At 35.5% G+C, this 14,761-nt stretch overlaps 1 protein-coding gene and 1 non-coding gene across 5 annotated transcripts in view; one reads left to right on the top strand and one right to left on the bottom strand.

The window, feature by feature from the left end:
* The window catches only part of LIN9 (lin-9 DREAM MuvB core complex component), a 102,947-nt gene that overhangs the window by 19,198 nt on the left and 68,988 nt on the right, over positions 1-14,761 (bottom strand). The gene's annotated exons all lie outside the window — the stretch shown is intronic.
* On the top strand, positions 9,246-9,318 carry TRNAE-CUC. The gene has a single exon. It is a non-coding gene; the product is annotated as a tRNA-Glu (tRNA).

The raw sequence follows: 14,761 nt of genomic DNA, 5'->3' as shown, positions 1-14,761 counted from the left end.
GCGCACCACAACGAAGAGTAGCCCCCACCCGCCGCAACTAGAGAAAGCCCGCGCGCAGCAACAAAGACCCAACGCAGCCAAAAATAAATAAATAAATAAATAAATAAATAAATAAATAAATAAATAAAAAAAGAACCACACCTCCTTACAGCAAGTAAGATATGGTGAATTAAACCTTTCATCATTAGGAAGCACACCTCTTTATATCCAGTAATATGTATTGCCCTGAATTTTACTGTTGGATATTAATATAGTTATAAGCCCTTCTGTTATTATTTTAAAATTTGTACTGTATATCTTTTCATACATTTAAAATTTTATTCTTTCTGGATCCTTTTATATTAAATGTGTCTCTTGCAAGAATCATAGAGTTGGGTTTTTTTTTTAAATTGAAGTACAGTTGATTTACAATATTATTAGTTTCAGGTGCACAACATAGTGATTCAATATTTTTATAGATTATATGCCATTTAAAGTTATTACAAAATAATGGCTAAATTTCTCTGTGTTGTACAATATAACCATGTTGCCTATTTACTTTATACATAGTAGTCTGTACCTCTTAATCCCCTACCTCTATCTTGCCCATCCCCCTTTCCCTTTCCCCACTGGTAACCGCTAGTTTGTTCTCTATATCTGTGCATCTGTTTCTGTTTTGTTATATACATTTGTTTTATTTTCTAGCTTCCACATATAAGTAATAACATAGAGTATTTGTCTCTCTCTGACTGACTTATTTCACTAAGCATAATACCCTCTAGGTTGATCCACGTTGTTGCAAATGGCAGCATGTCATCCTTTTTTAAGGCCAAGTAATATTCCATTGTGCGTGTGTGTGCACGTGTGTATGTATATGCATACACACATATATACAGACTACATCTTCTTTATCCATTCATCTGCTGATGGACACTTAGGTTGCTTCTGTATCTTGGCTGTTGCAAACAATGCTGCTATGAACATTGGAATGCATTTATCTTTTTGCATTATTGTTTTTGTTTTCTTCGAATATATAACCAGTAGTGGAATTGCTGGATCACATGGTAGGAGTTGGATTTTATTTTTCCTCCAGTCTGGCAATCTTTGCCTTTTATTCAGGAAATTTAGTCTATTTATACTCAATACTATTTATCAATATATTTAGACTTAAATCTACCATCTTACTATTTTCCTTCTATATGTCCCACCTGTTAGGTGTCATTTTTTTCTTTCTTTCCTTGCCTTCTCTTAGACTGAATGAACATTTTATTGTTCCATTCCCTCACCCACCTCCCCCTGATTAGTTTGGTAGTTATTCATCTTTTACTATTATTTTAACAGGTATCTTAGAGATTAAAATGTACATCCTTGATTAATCAAAGTCTATGTGTATACACACCCTTTACTCTGACCAAAAGACAACTGTTGTACTTTTAAACCTTTATATTTTAAACGCCACAAGATACTATTTTATCATTTTATATGGTGTCACTTAGACTAATCTACATATTTATCCTTTTTGTTGTTTTTCATTCCTTTTTGAAAGTTCAAGTATCTTAAAAAAACAAGTTTTTCTTTCCTGCTTGAAGAAAACCTTTATTATTTTCTTAAGTGTAGGTATTCTGGTAACAAATTCTATAATTTGTCTGCAAATGTCCTTATATTAACTTTCCCCTTAAAGGAATTTTCACTGCATATAGAACTAGGTTGGCAGAAATTTTGTTTCCGCCCTATAAAGATGTCATTCCATTCTCTTCCATCCTCTGTGGTTTCTATGGAGAAGTCACCTGTCAAACAGACTTTTGAAGGTACTTCCCGTCTTCCATTCTACTCTGGGTACTTTAAATACTTTTCACTTTGTGTTCAGTTTTCAGCAGTTTTACTATGATGTGCCTAGGAGTCATTACCTTTTTATTTATCCCATTAGGATTCATGGGGGTTCTTGAATTTGTGGCCTGTTGTCTTTCAACAGTTTTGGAATGTTCTCAGCTCTTAAAATATTCCTTCTGTCCCATTCTCTTTCTCTCCTCCTTCTGTTACTCTATTAGACATATTAGACTCCCCACTATATCCCTTATTTATCCTATCCTCTCTTCTGAATTTTCTATCCATCTTTCTCTCCTTGCTTAAGTCTGGATATTTTCTTCTGATCTGTTTTCAATTACTAGTTCTCTCTTCAGCTGTTCCTAATCTGCTGTGGTTATATCTACCAACTGAGTTCTTAATTTTGATTATTGTAGTTTATATCTAGAGTTTCATTTGGTCCTTTTCGTTGTTGTTGTTTCCAGTTCTCTTCTAAAATTCTCCATTTTGTCTCATCTCTTTAAACAAAACAAGCATTTAAAATCTATGTCTAAGAATACCATTCTCTGTAATTTGCCCACTGTTCATATTTTCTTTTGATTTTTGTTAGGGTTATCTTGTCTCCTATTGTGTCTGGGATTTAAAATTGAGTATTAGACACTGTATGTTAAAAACTGTAGAAATAATTTCAGGTCTAGTATGATATTATATTCCTCTAGGAGGATTTATATTTACTTCTAGTGGGCTGCTTGGGGTCCTAGTGCTCCATAATCATCTTAATTCAATTTCAGAGGTAAGATTATTTGAAGCTGGGCCAGTGTAGCCTTTTGGGGTTCCAACCCAGAACATGGAAGGTTCACCAGCTTCCCTCAACCTCTGCTAGTTCTCTGGACTCTAATTTTGTCCTCCCCACCCTTGTAAGACTTTTGAGAACACCACTCAGTTTCTCCGCCACCTTTTCTGCAACTTGCAGAAGTCCCTAAGGAAAAAGCAATCCTAAATGCCAGGTTCCCCCTTCTGAGTTTACTTCTTTTCCTAGATCCTATCCCTATAATTCTTTAATACCTTATTAATGCTCCAGTTTCTTCAAACAGCTTATTTTTATATTTTATTACAGAGGAAATAGCTATTCTCAACTATCTGGATTAGGAAGACTAATCCAAATTATCTAGTCTGCCATTATGAAAAGCAGAAGCAGCATTAACTTTTCCCAAGCAGTATGTTCAAATTCTTTAGGGAAGTGTCTGTTACTTTCTCTCCCTTTAACTTGGGTAAATACCACATTTACATTCTGTCACTGGGATGAAGAGGGGAATGTGGAAACAGAAATGGAATGAATTCCTTTTAAAGTACTGCATCTCACTTTTGCATTCCTCTATCATATTTGCAACTCTTGGCCTGGAGTCTCTTCAGGGTTCAAACATGCAGACTCTTTTAGCCAAGGTTTTTATTTCATCCAACAACACGTAAGAAAAATTTTAAAAATCTTTCAGACATTGTTAAGCAGTCTGTTTCCATGTATTCTATTTACTTTTTTTTTGTATTTCTAATTTTGCATGGAATTGTAAGGGATAGGAAGAAAACACATGTTCAGCCTACCATCTTAAATCAGAAGTATAATTAAATCTTTAAAATACTCATACATTTTGACCCTGCCATTGTACATTCTAAGAATTTATCTTTTTTTAAAAATTTTTAAATTTTATTTTATTTTTTTATACTGTTCTTATTAGTCATCAATTTTATACACATCAGTGTTTACATGTCAATCCCAATCTCCCAGTTCATCACACCACCACCCCCACCCCCCGCCGCTTTCCCCCCTTGGTGTCCATATGTTTGTTCTCTACATCTGTGTCTCAATTTCTGCCTGCAAACTGGTTCATCTGTACCATTTTTCTAGGTTCCACATATATGCATTAATACACGATATTTGTTTTTCTCTTTCTGACTTACTTCACTCTGTATGACAGTCTCTACATCCATCCACGTCTCAACAAATGACCCAATTTCGTTCCTTTTTATGGCTGAGTAATATTCCATTGTAAATATGTACCACATCTTCTTTATCCATTCGTCTGTCGATGGGCATTTAGGTTGCTTCCATGACCTGGCTATTGTAAATAGTGCTGCAATGAACATTGGGGTGCATGTGTCTTTTTGAATTATGGTTTTCTCTGGGTATATGCCCAGTAGTGGGATTGCTGGATCATATGATAATTCTATTTTTAGGAACCTCCATACTGTTCTCCATAGTGGCTGTATCAATTTACATTCCCACCAACAGTGCAAGAGGATTCCCTTTTCTCCACACCCTCTCCAGCATTTGTTGTTGTAGATTTTCTGATGATGCCCATTCTAACTGGTGTGAGGTGATACCTCATTGTAGTTTTGATTTGCATTTCTCTAATAATTAGTGATGTTGAGCAGCTTTTCATGGGCTTCTTGGCCATCTGCATGTCTTCTTTGGAGAAATGTCTATTTAGGTCTTCTGCCCATTTTTGGATTGGGTTGTTTGTTTTTTTTTAATATTGAGCTGCATGAGCTGTTTATATATTTTGGAGATTAATCCTTTGTCCGTTGATTCGTTTGCAAATATTTTCTCCCATTCTGAGGGTTGTCTTTTCGTCTTGTTTACGGTTTCCCTTGCTGTGCAAAAGCTTTTAAGTTTCATTAGGTCCCATTTGTTTATTTTTGTTTTTATTTCCATTACTCTAGGAGGTGGATCAAAAAAGATCTTGCTGTGATTTATGTCAAAGAGTGTTCTTCCTATGTGTTCCTCTAAGAGTTTTATAGTGTCTGGTCTTGCATTTAGGTCTCTAATCCATTTTGAGTTTATTTTTGTGTATGGTGTTAGGGAGTGTTCTAATTTCTTTTTTTTCTAATTTCATTCTTTTACATGTAGCTGTCCACTTTTCCCAGCACCACTTATTGAAGAGACTGTCTTTTCTCCATTGTATATCCTTGCCTCCTTTGTCATAGATTAGTTGACCATAGGTGCGTGGGTTTATCTCTGGGCTTTCTATCTTGTTCTATTGATCTACGTTTCTGTTTTTCTGCCAGTACCATATTGTCTTGATTACTGGAGCTTTGTAGTATAGTCTGAAGTCAGGGAGTCTGATTCCTCCAGCTCCATTTTTTCCCCCTCAAGACTGCTTTGGCTATTTGGGGTCTTTTGTGTCTCCATACAAATTTTAAGATTTTTTGTTCTAGTTCTGTAAAAAATGCCATTGGTAATTTGATAGGGATTGCATTGAATCTGTAGATTGCTTTGGGTAGTATAGTCATTTTCACAGTATTGATTCTTCCAATCCAAGAACACAGTATATCTCTCCATCTGTTGGTATCATCTTTAATTTCTTTCATCAGTGTCTTATAGCTTTCTGCATACAGGTCTTCTGTCTCCCTAGGTAGGTTTTTTCCTAGGTATTTTATTCTTTTTGTTGCAATGGTAAATGGGAGTGTTGCCTTAATTTCTCTTTCAGATTTTTCATCATTAGTGTATAGGAATGCAAGAGATTTCTGTGCATTAATTTTGTATCCTGCAACTTTACCAAATTCATTGATTAGCTCTAGTAGTTTTCTGGTGGCATTTTTAGTATTCTCTATGTATAGTATCATGTCATCTGCAAACAGTGACAGTTTTACTTCTCCTTTTCCAATTTTTATTCCTTTTATTTCTTTTTCTTCTCTGATTGCTGTGGCTAGGACTTCCAAAACTATGTTGAATAATAGTGGTGAGAGTGGACACCCTTGTCTCGTTCCTGATCTTAGAGGAAATGCTTTCAGTTTCTCACCACTGAGAATGATGTTTGCTGTCGGTTTGTTGTATATGGCCTTTATTGAGGTAGGTTCCCTCTATGCCCACTTTCTGGAGACTTTTTATCATAAATGGGTGTTGAATTTTGTCAAAAGCTTTTTCTGCATCTATTGAGATGATCATACGGTTTTTATTCTTCAATTTGTTAATATGGTGCACATTGACTGATTTGCATATATTGAAGAATCCTTGCATCCCTGGGATAAATCCCACTTGATCATGGTGTATCATCCTTTTAATGTGTTGCTGGATTCTCTTTGCTAGTATTTTGTTGAGGATTTTTGCATCTATATTCATGAGTGATATTGGTCTGTAATTTTCTTTTTTTGTAGTATCTTTGTCTGGTTTCGGTATCAGGGTGATGGTGGCCTCATGGAATGAGTTTGGGAGTGCTCCTTCCTCTGCAATTTTTTGGAAGAGTTTGAGAAGGATGGGTGTTAGCTCTTCTCTAAATGTTTGATAGAATTCACCTGTGAAGCCATCTGGTCCTGGACTTTTGTTTGTTGGAAGATTTTTAATCACAGTTTGAATTTCATTACTTGTGATTGGTCTGTTCATATTTTGTTTCTTCCTGGTTCAGTCTTGGAAGGTTATACCTTTCTAAGAATTTGTCCATTTCTTCCAGGTTGTCCATTTTATTGGCATAGAGTTGCCTGTAGTAGTCTCTTAGGATGCTTTGTATTTCTGCAGCATCTGTTGTGACTTCTCCTTTTTCATTTCTAATTTTATTGATTTGAGTGCTCTCTTTCTTTTTCTTGATGAGTCTGGCTAATGGTTTATCAATTTTGTTTATCTTCTCAAAGAACCAGCTTTTAGTTTTATTAATCTTTGCTATTGTTTTCTTTGTTTCTATTTCATTTATTTCTGCTCTGATCTTTATGATTTCTTTCCTTCTGCTAACTTTGGGTTTTGTTTGTTCTTCTTTCTCTAGTTCCTTTAGGTGTAAGGTTAGATTGTTTATTTGAGATTTTTCTTGTTTCTTGAGGTAGGCTTGTAGAGCTATAAACTTCCCTCTTAGAAGTGCTTTTGCTGCATCCCATAGGTTTTGGATTGTCATGTTTTCATTGTCATTTGTCTCTAGGTATTCTTTGATTTCCTCTTTGATTTCTTCAGTGATCTCTTGGTTATTTAGTAACGTATTGTTTAGCCTCCATGTGTTTGTGTTTTTTACGTTTTTTTCCCTGTAACTGATTTCAAATCTCATAGCATTGTGGTCAGAAAAGATGCTTGATATGAATTCAATTTTCTTAAATTTACTGAGGCTTGATTTGTGACCCAAGATGTGATCTATCCTGGAGAATGTTCCGTGCACACTTGAGAAGAAAGTGTAATCTGCTGTTTTGGGATGGAATGTCCTACAAATATCAATTAAGTCTATCTGGTCTATTGTGTCATTTAAAGCTTCTGTTTCCTTATTTATTTTCATTTTGGATGATCTGTCCATTGGTGTAAGTGAGGTGTTAAAGTCCCCCACTATTACTGTGTTACTGTCGATTTCCTCTTTTATAGCTGTTAGCAGTTGCCTTATGTATTGAGGTGCTCCTATGTTGGGTGCATATATATTTATAATTGTTATATCTTCTTCTTGGATTGATCCCTTGATCATTATGTAGTGTCCTTCCTTGTCTCTTGTAACGTTCTTTATTTTAAAGTCTATTTTATCTGATATGAGTATAGCTACTCCAGCTTTCTTTTGATTTCCATTTGCATGGAATATCTTTTTCCATCCCCTCACTTTCAGTCTGTATGTGTCTGAAGTGGGTCTCTTGTAGACAGCATATAAATGGGTCTTGTTTTTGTATCCATTCAGCAAGCCTGTGTCTTTTGGTTGGAGCATTTAATCCATTCACGTTTAAGGTAATTATCGATATGTATGTTCCTATGACCATTTTCTTAATTGTTTTGGGTTTGTTTTTGTAGGTCCATTTCTTCTCTTGTGTTTCCCACTTAGAGAAGTTCCTTTAGCATTTGTTGTAGAGCTGGTTTGGTGGTGCTGAATTCTCTTAGCTTTTGCTTGTCTGTAAAGCTTTTGATTTCTCCATAGAATCTGAAGGAGATCCTTGCCAGGTAGAGTAATCTTGGTTGTAGGTTCTTCCCTTTCATCACTTTAAGTATATCATGCCACTCCCTTCTGGCTTGTAGAGTTTCTGCTGAGAAATCAGCTGTTAACCTTATGGGAGTTCCCTTGTATGTTATTTGTCGTTTTTCCCTTGCTGCTTTCAATAATTTTTCTTTGTCTTTAATTTTTGCCACTTTGATTACTATGTGTCTCGGTGTGTTTCTCCTTGGATTTATCCTGTATGGGACTCTCTGCGCTTCCTGGACTTGCGTGACTATTTCCTTTCCCATGTTAGGGAAGTTTTCGATTATAATCTCTTGAAATATTTTCTCTGGTCCTTTCTCTCTCTCTTCTCCTTCTGGGACCCCTATAATGCGAATGTTGTTGCATTTAATGTTGTCCCAGAGGTCTCTTAGGCTGTCTTCATTTCTTTTCATTCTTTTTTCTTTATTCTGTTTCACAGCAGTGAATTCCACCATTCTGTCTTCCAGGTCACTTATCCGTTCTTCTGCCTCAGGTATTCTGCTATTGATTCCTTCTAGTGTAGTTTTCATTTCATTTATTGTATTGTTCATCTCTGTTTGTTTGTTCTTTAATTCTTCTAGGTCTTTGTTAAACACTTCTTGCATCTTCTCGATCTTTGCTTCCATTCTTTTTCCGAGGTCCTGGATCGTGTTCACTATCATTATTCTGAATTCTTTTTCTGGAAGGTTGCCTATCTCCACTTCATTTAGTTGTTTTTCTGGGGTTTTATCTTGTTCCTTCATCTGGTACATAGCCCTCTGCCTTTTCATCTTGTCTATCTTTCTGTGAATGTGGTTTTTGTTCCACAGGCTGCTGGATTGTAGTTCTTGCTTCTGCTCTCTGCCCTCTGGTGGATGAGGCTATCTAAGAGGCTTGTGCAAGTTTCCTGATGGGAGGGACTGGTGGTGGGTAGAGCTGACTCCATGAATTTATCTTACAAATAGACACAAACAAATGCACAAAACTATACAGACAAGGACATTTACTGTAGCAGTATTGTAGTATAATCATGGAAGTAACTCAAATATCCAGTAATAGATTATTTAAATTATGGTATAATACAGAAATTTTAAGAGAATGAGATAAGTTAATATATAATGATATAATTTCACTTTTGTTAGAAAATAATTTTCAAAGCAACTCAGAAACAGACTCTGCCCTGTCAGGGTGGCAATGGCCACTGAGCAGGGAGGAAGTTCTGCCTCTCCCTCTGCACAGGCTCTAGCTCCTCTAACAGCAGTCACACCTCCTATCAAGGTGACAGTGGCCAGCACACCCTCAGGGAAGATGTGGCTGTCATCCACATAAAATTCAGCCTTCACACCAAAGACACTGGGTACATGCCGTCTACAAAGGGACACTCCCACATAAAAACACCCCTTCAAGACCACAATAGATAACTGTTTCACCCAAATTCACAGAGACAGAGAAAGTAAAATGAAAAGGCAAAGGAACTACTCTCAATTGAAAAAGCAAGAGAAAACCCCTGAAAAAAAAAAAATGAAACAGAGGTAATCAGTCTATCAGAGAATGAATTAAAAATTTTGGTAATATGGGAATTCCCTGGTGGTCCAGTGGTTAGGACTTGGCATTCTCAGTGCCAGGGGCCCGGGTTCGATCCCTGGTCAGGGAACTAAGATCCCACAAGCATGGGATCTTAGTTCCCGTGGTGTGGCCAAAAAAAAAAAAAAAAAAAAAATTTGGTAATAAAAATGCTAACTGAATTAAGAAAGAGAAATGATCTATAAGCACAGATCATTTTAACAAGGAACTAGAAACTATAAATAAGACCCAATCAAAAATAGGTAATTCAATTCCTGAGATAAAAGCACTCTAGAAGCAATGAATAGCAGACTAAATGACAGAAGAACACATAAGTGATCTGGAAGACAGAGTAATGGAAATCACCCAATCAGAACAGCAGACAGAAAGACAAATGAAAATAAACCAAAAAAACCAAACCAAACAAACAAACAACAAAAAAACCAAAAGCAACATATGAGATCTTTGGGATAATATAAAATGTGCCAACATTCACATTATGGGGGTTTCAGAAGGAGAAGATAGAGAGAAACTGTATTTAAAGAAATTATGGCTGGAAATTTCCCAAATCTAAAGAAGTAAACAGATACCCAGGTACAGGAAGCACATAGGGCCCCAAACAAGGTAAACTGAAACAGACCCACACCAAGACATATCATAATTAAAATGGCAAAAGTTAAAGATAAATAGAGAATTCTAAAGGCAGCAAGAGAAAAACAGAGTCATATACAAGGGAATGTCTAAAAGCCTATCAACTGATTTCTCTGCAGAAATTCTGCAGGCCAGAAGGGAGTGGCATGATATATTCAAAGTCCTAACAGGGAAAAACCTGCAACCTAGGATACTCTACCCATCAAGATTATCATTTAGAATAGAAGGAGAGATAAAGAATTTCTCAGAGAAGCAAAAACTAAAAGAATTCACCAATACTAAACCTAGCCTAAAAGAAATGTTGGAGGGTCTTCTCTAAATGGAAGAGAAGTAACAATCTATAGGAAAAGGGAAATCCCAATAGAAAAGGCAAATATATAGTAAGGATTGAAGATCACTTAAATAAGACAGTACCTAGATTAAAAAAAAAGAAATTATAAAAGCAACTATAACTGCAATAAACAGTAAAGGGATAAGCGTGAATGTAAAATATGACATCAAAAAAAACAACATATGAAGGGGAATTCCCTGGTGGTCCAGTGGTTAGGACTCAGTGCTCTCACTGTCAGGGCCTCAGGTTTGATCCCTGGTCAGGTTACTAAGATCCCACAACCCATGCAGTGTGTGTGTGTGGGGGGGAAAAAAAAAAGTATATATATATATATATATATATATGAAGGAGGGGAGTGAAAACTGTAGAACTTTTTAGAATGTGTTTGAACTTAAATGATTATCAGTTTAAAGTAGACATCATTATAGGTCAACATATATGAACCCCATTGTAACTACAAATCAAAAACCTACAGTAACTACATACACAAAAACCGAAAAGAAAGGAACTCAAGCGTACTAAAAAAGAAAATCATCAAACCACTACGGGAGAAACAAAAAGAAGAAATGAATGAAGAAGAACTACAAAAACAACTGGAAAACAAGGATTAAAATGGCAATGAGTACATACCTATCAATAATTACTTTAAATGCCAATGGACTAAACGCTCCAAAAGACAGGGTGGTTGACTGGATAAAAAAAAACAAAACCCTTCAATAAACTGCCTAATAGACTCACTTCAGGGTAAAAGACACATACAGACTGAAAGTGAGTGGATAAAAAAAACATTTCATGCAAACGAAAATGACAAGAAAGCAGGGGTAGCAATACTCATATCAGACAAAATAGACTTTGAAAGAAAGGTTATAACAAAAGGTAGCAAAGGGCATTATATAATGATAAAGGGATCAAAACAAGACAGGATATAACATTTGTTAACATACATGCACCTAATATAGGCACACCTAAATATATAAAGCAAATATTAACAGACATAAAGGGAGAAATTGACAAAAATATAATAACAGTAGGGGACTTTAACACCCCATTTACATCGATGGACAGATAATCCAGACAGAAACTCAACAGGGAAACAGTAGTCTTAACTGACACATTAGACCAGTTGGACTTAATTGATAGCTACAGGAAATTACATCCAAAAATAGCAGAATACACACACATTCTTTCAAGGGCACATGGAACGTTCTCCAGGATAGATCACATACTAGGTCACAAAACAAGTCTCAAGAAATGTAAGAGGACAGAAATTATATCAAGCATTTCTCCCAAGCACAACAGTATGAAACTATAAAAACTCCAGAAAGAAAACCAGGAAAGAACAAACACAGTGAGACTAAACAATATGCTACTAAAAAAAAAAAAAAAAAAAGCGTCAATGATGAAATCAAAAAGGAAATTAGAAAATACCTCAGGACAAATGAAAATGGAAACACAATTTTCCAAAATCTATGGGATGCAGCAAAAATAGTTCTAAGAGAGAAGTTCACAGTGATATAGGCCTTCCTCAAGAATAAGAAAAATCTCAAATAAACAACCTAACCTACCACCTAAAAGAAATAGAAAAAGAAAAACAAAGTCCAAAGTCAGCAGAAGGAAGGAAATAATAAAGATCAGAGAGAATAAATAAAATAGAGACCAAAAAATCAATAGAGAAGATCAATGAAACCAAGACCTGGTTATTTAAAAAGACAAATAAAATTGATAAACTTTAGCCAGGCTCTCATGAAGAAGAAAAGAGAGAAGACCCAAATAAACACAATACTACAGAGAAACAAACAAACAAAATGACAGAGAATACTATGAAAAGTTATATGCCAACAAACTGGATAACCTAGAAGACATGGACAAATTTCTAGAAACATACAGCTTGCCAAGACTGAGTCAAGAAGAAACAGATAATTTGAAGACCAATCACTAGGAGTGAAATTGAATCTACAATTAAAATACTCCCAGCAAACAAAAGTCCAGGTACAGACAATCAAACATGTAAGGAAGAACTTATACCTATCCTTCTCAAACTATGCCAAAAATCTGAAGAGGAGGGAACACTCCCAAATTCATTTTATGAGGCCACCATTACCCTGATACCAAAATCACACAAAGACTCTACAAAAAAGGAAAATTACAGGCCAATATCTTTGTTTAATAGAGATGCAAAAATCCTCAACAAAATATAAGCAAACCTAATCCAATGATGCATAAAACGGATCATACACCGTGATCAAGCTGGATTTATCCCAGGGTCACAAGGATGGTTCAACATACGCAAATTAGCCAGTGTGACACACCACTTTAACAAACAAAAAAAGATGAAAATCACATGATTATCTCAACAGACGCAGAAAATGCATTTGACAAATTCAACATCCATTCATGATAAAAATGTTCATCAAAGTGGGTACAGAGGGAACAAATCTCAACATAATAAAGGCCATTTATGACAAACCCACAGCCAACATAATACTCAACAGTGAAATGCTGAAAGCCTTCCCACTAAATTCAGGAAATAATATTGGAAGTCCTAGACACAACAATCAAAAACAAAAAGAAATAAAAGGTACACAAATTGGAAGTGAAGAGCTAAAACTGTCGTTACCTGCAGATGACATGATACTCTGTAGAGAACCCTAAAGTCTAGGCCCAAAAACTATTAGAACTAATAGATGAATTCAGAAAGGCTGCAGGATACAAGACTAATATACAGAAATATTCTGCGGTTCTATATACTAATAATGAAATATCAGAAAGAGAAAGTAAAAAACAATCCTGTTTAAAATTGCATCAAAAACAAACAAACTCTAGGAATAAACTTCACCAAGGAGGTGAAAGACCTATACTCTGAAAACTATAAAACACTGAGGAAGATGATTCGAAGAAATGGAAAAATATTCCGTGCTATTGGGTTGGAAGAATTAACATTATTAAAATGGGCATACTAGCCAAATCAATCTACAGATTTAATGCAATCCCTATCAAAATACCTAGGACAATTATCACAGAACTAGAACAAATTATCCTAAAATTTATATGAAATCACAAAAGACCCTTAATTGCCAAAGCAATCCTGAGAAAAAGGAACAAAGCTGGATGTATAACCCTCCCAGACGTCACACTATACTAAACTATAGTAAGCAGAACAGCATGGTATTGGCACAAAAATAGACACATAGATCAATGGAATAGAAATAGAGCCCAGAAATAAACCCATGCACCTGCGATAAATTAATCCACGACAAAAGAGGTAAGTCTATACAATGGAAAAAAGACAGTGTCTTCAACAAGTGGTGCTAGGAAAATGGACAGCCACATGTAAAACAGTAAGAGTAGAACATTCTCTTTCACACCATATACAAAAAAAACAAAACAAAAAAACCCCTCAAAATGGTTTAAATGTAAGCCCTGAAACCATAACACTCCTAGAAGAGAACAGAGGCAGAGCACTCTTTGACAGAAATTGTAGCAATATTTTCTTGGATCAGCCTCCTAAGGCAAAAGAAGTAAGAGCAAAAATAAACAAATGGGGTCTAATTAAACTTAAAGCTTTTGCATAGCAAAAGAAACTATTGACAAAAGAAAAAGACAAACTATGGAATGGAAGAAAATATTGGCAAATGATGCAGCTGACAAGGGATTCATATCCAAAATATATGAACAGCTCATATAACTCAGTATCAAAAAAACAAGCAAACAATTCAATCCAAAAGTGGGCATAGGATCTGAATAGACATTTTCCCAAAGAAGACATGTAGATGGCTAACAGGCACATGAAAAGATGCTCAACATCACTAATTATTAGAGAAATGCAAATCAAAACCACAATGAGGTATCACATCACACCGGTCAGAATGGTTATCATCAAAAAGTCTACAAAAGACAAATGTTACAGAGGATGTGGAGAAAAGGGAACCCTCATACACTGTTGGTGGGCATGTAAATTGGTGCAGTCACTATGGAGAACAGTATGGAGGTTCCTCAAAAAGCTAAAAATAGACTATCATATGATCCAGCAATTCCACTCCTGGGTATATATGCAGAAAAAATGAAAACACTGATTCAAAGAGATACATGCACCGCAATGTTCATAGCAGCACTATTTACAATAGCCAAGACATGGAAACAACGCAAGTGTCCAGCAACAGCTGACTGGTTTACAAAGATGTGTCATACACACACACACACACACACACACACAATTAGAGTATTACTTGGTCATAAAAAACAATGAAAAAAAGCCATTTGCAGAAACATGGATGGACCTAGAGAATGTTATGCTTAGTGAAATAAGCCAGACAGAGGAAGACAAATACTGTATAATATCACTTATATGTGGAATCTAAAATGCAATACAAATGAATGTGTATGCAAAACAGAAATAGACTCACAGATATAGAAAACAAACTAGTGGTTACCAAAGGGGAGAAGAAAGCAGGAAGGGATAAATTAGGGGTATGGGATTAACAGATACAAATTACCATATAAAAAGTAGATAAGCAACAAGAATACACTGTATAGCACTGGGAATTATGCCCAG

This window comes from Balaenoptera musculus, chromosome 1 (assembly GCF_009873245.2).
Source record: "Balaenoptera musculus isolate JJ_BM4_2016_0621 chromosome 1, mBalMus1.pri.v3, whole genome shotgun sequence".
Lineage (NCBI taxonomy): Eukaryota > Metazoa > Chordata > Mammalia > Artiodactyla > Balaenopteridae > Balaenoptera > Balaenoptera musculus.
This window is presented reverse-complemented; position numbering and strand designations above follow the sequence as displayed.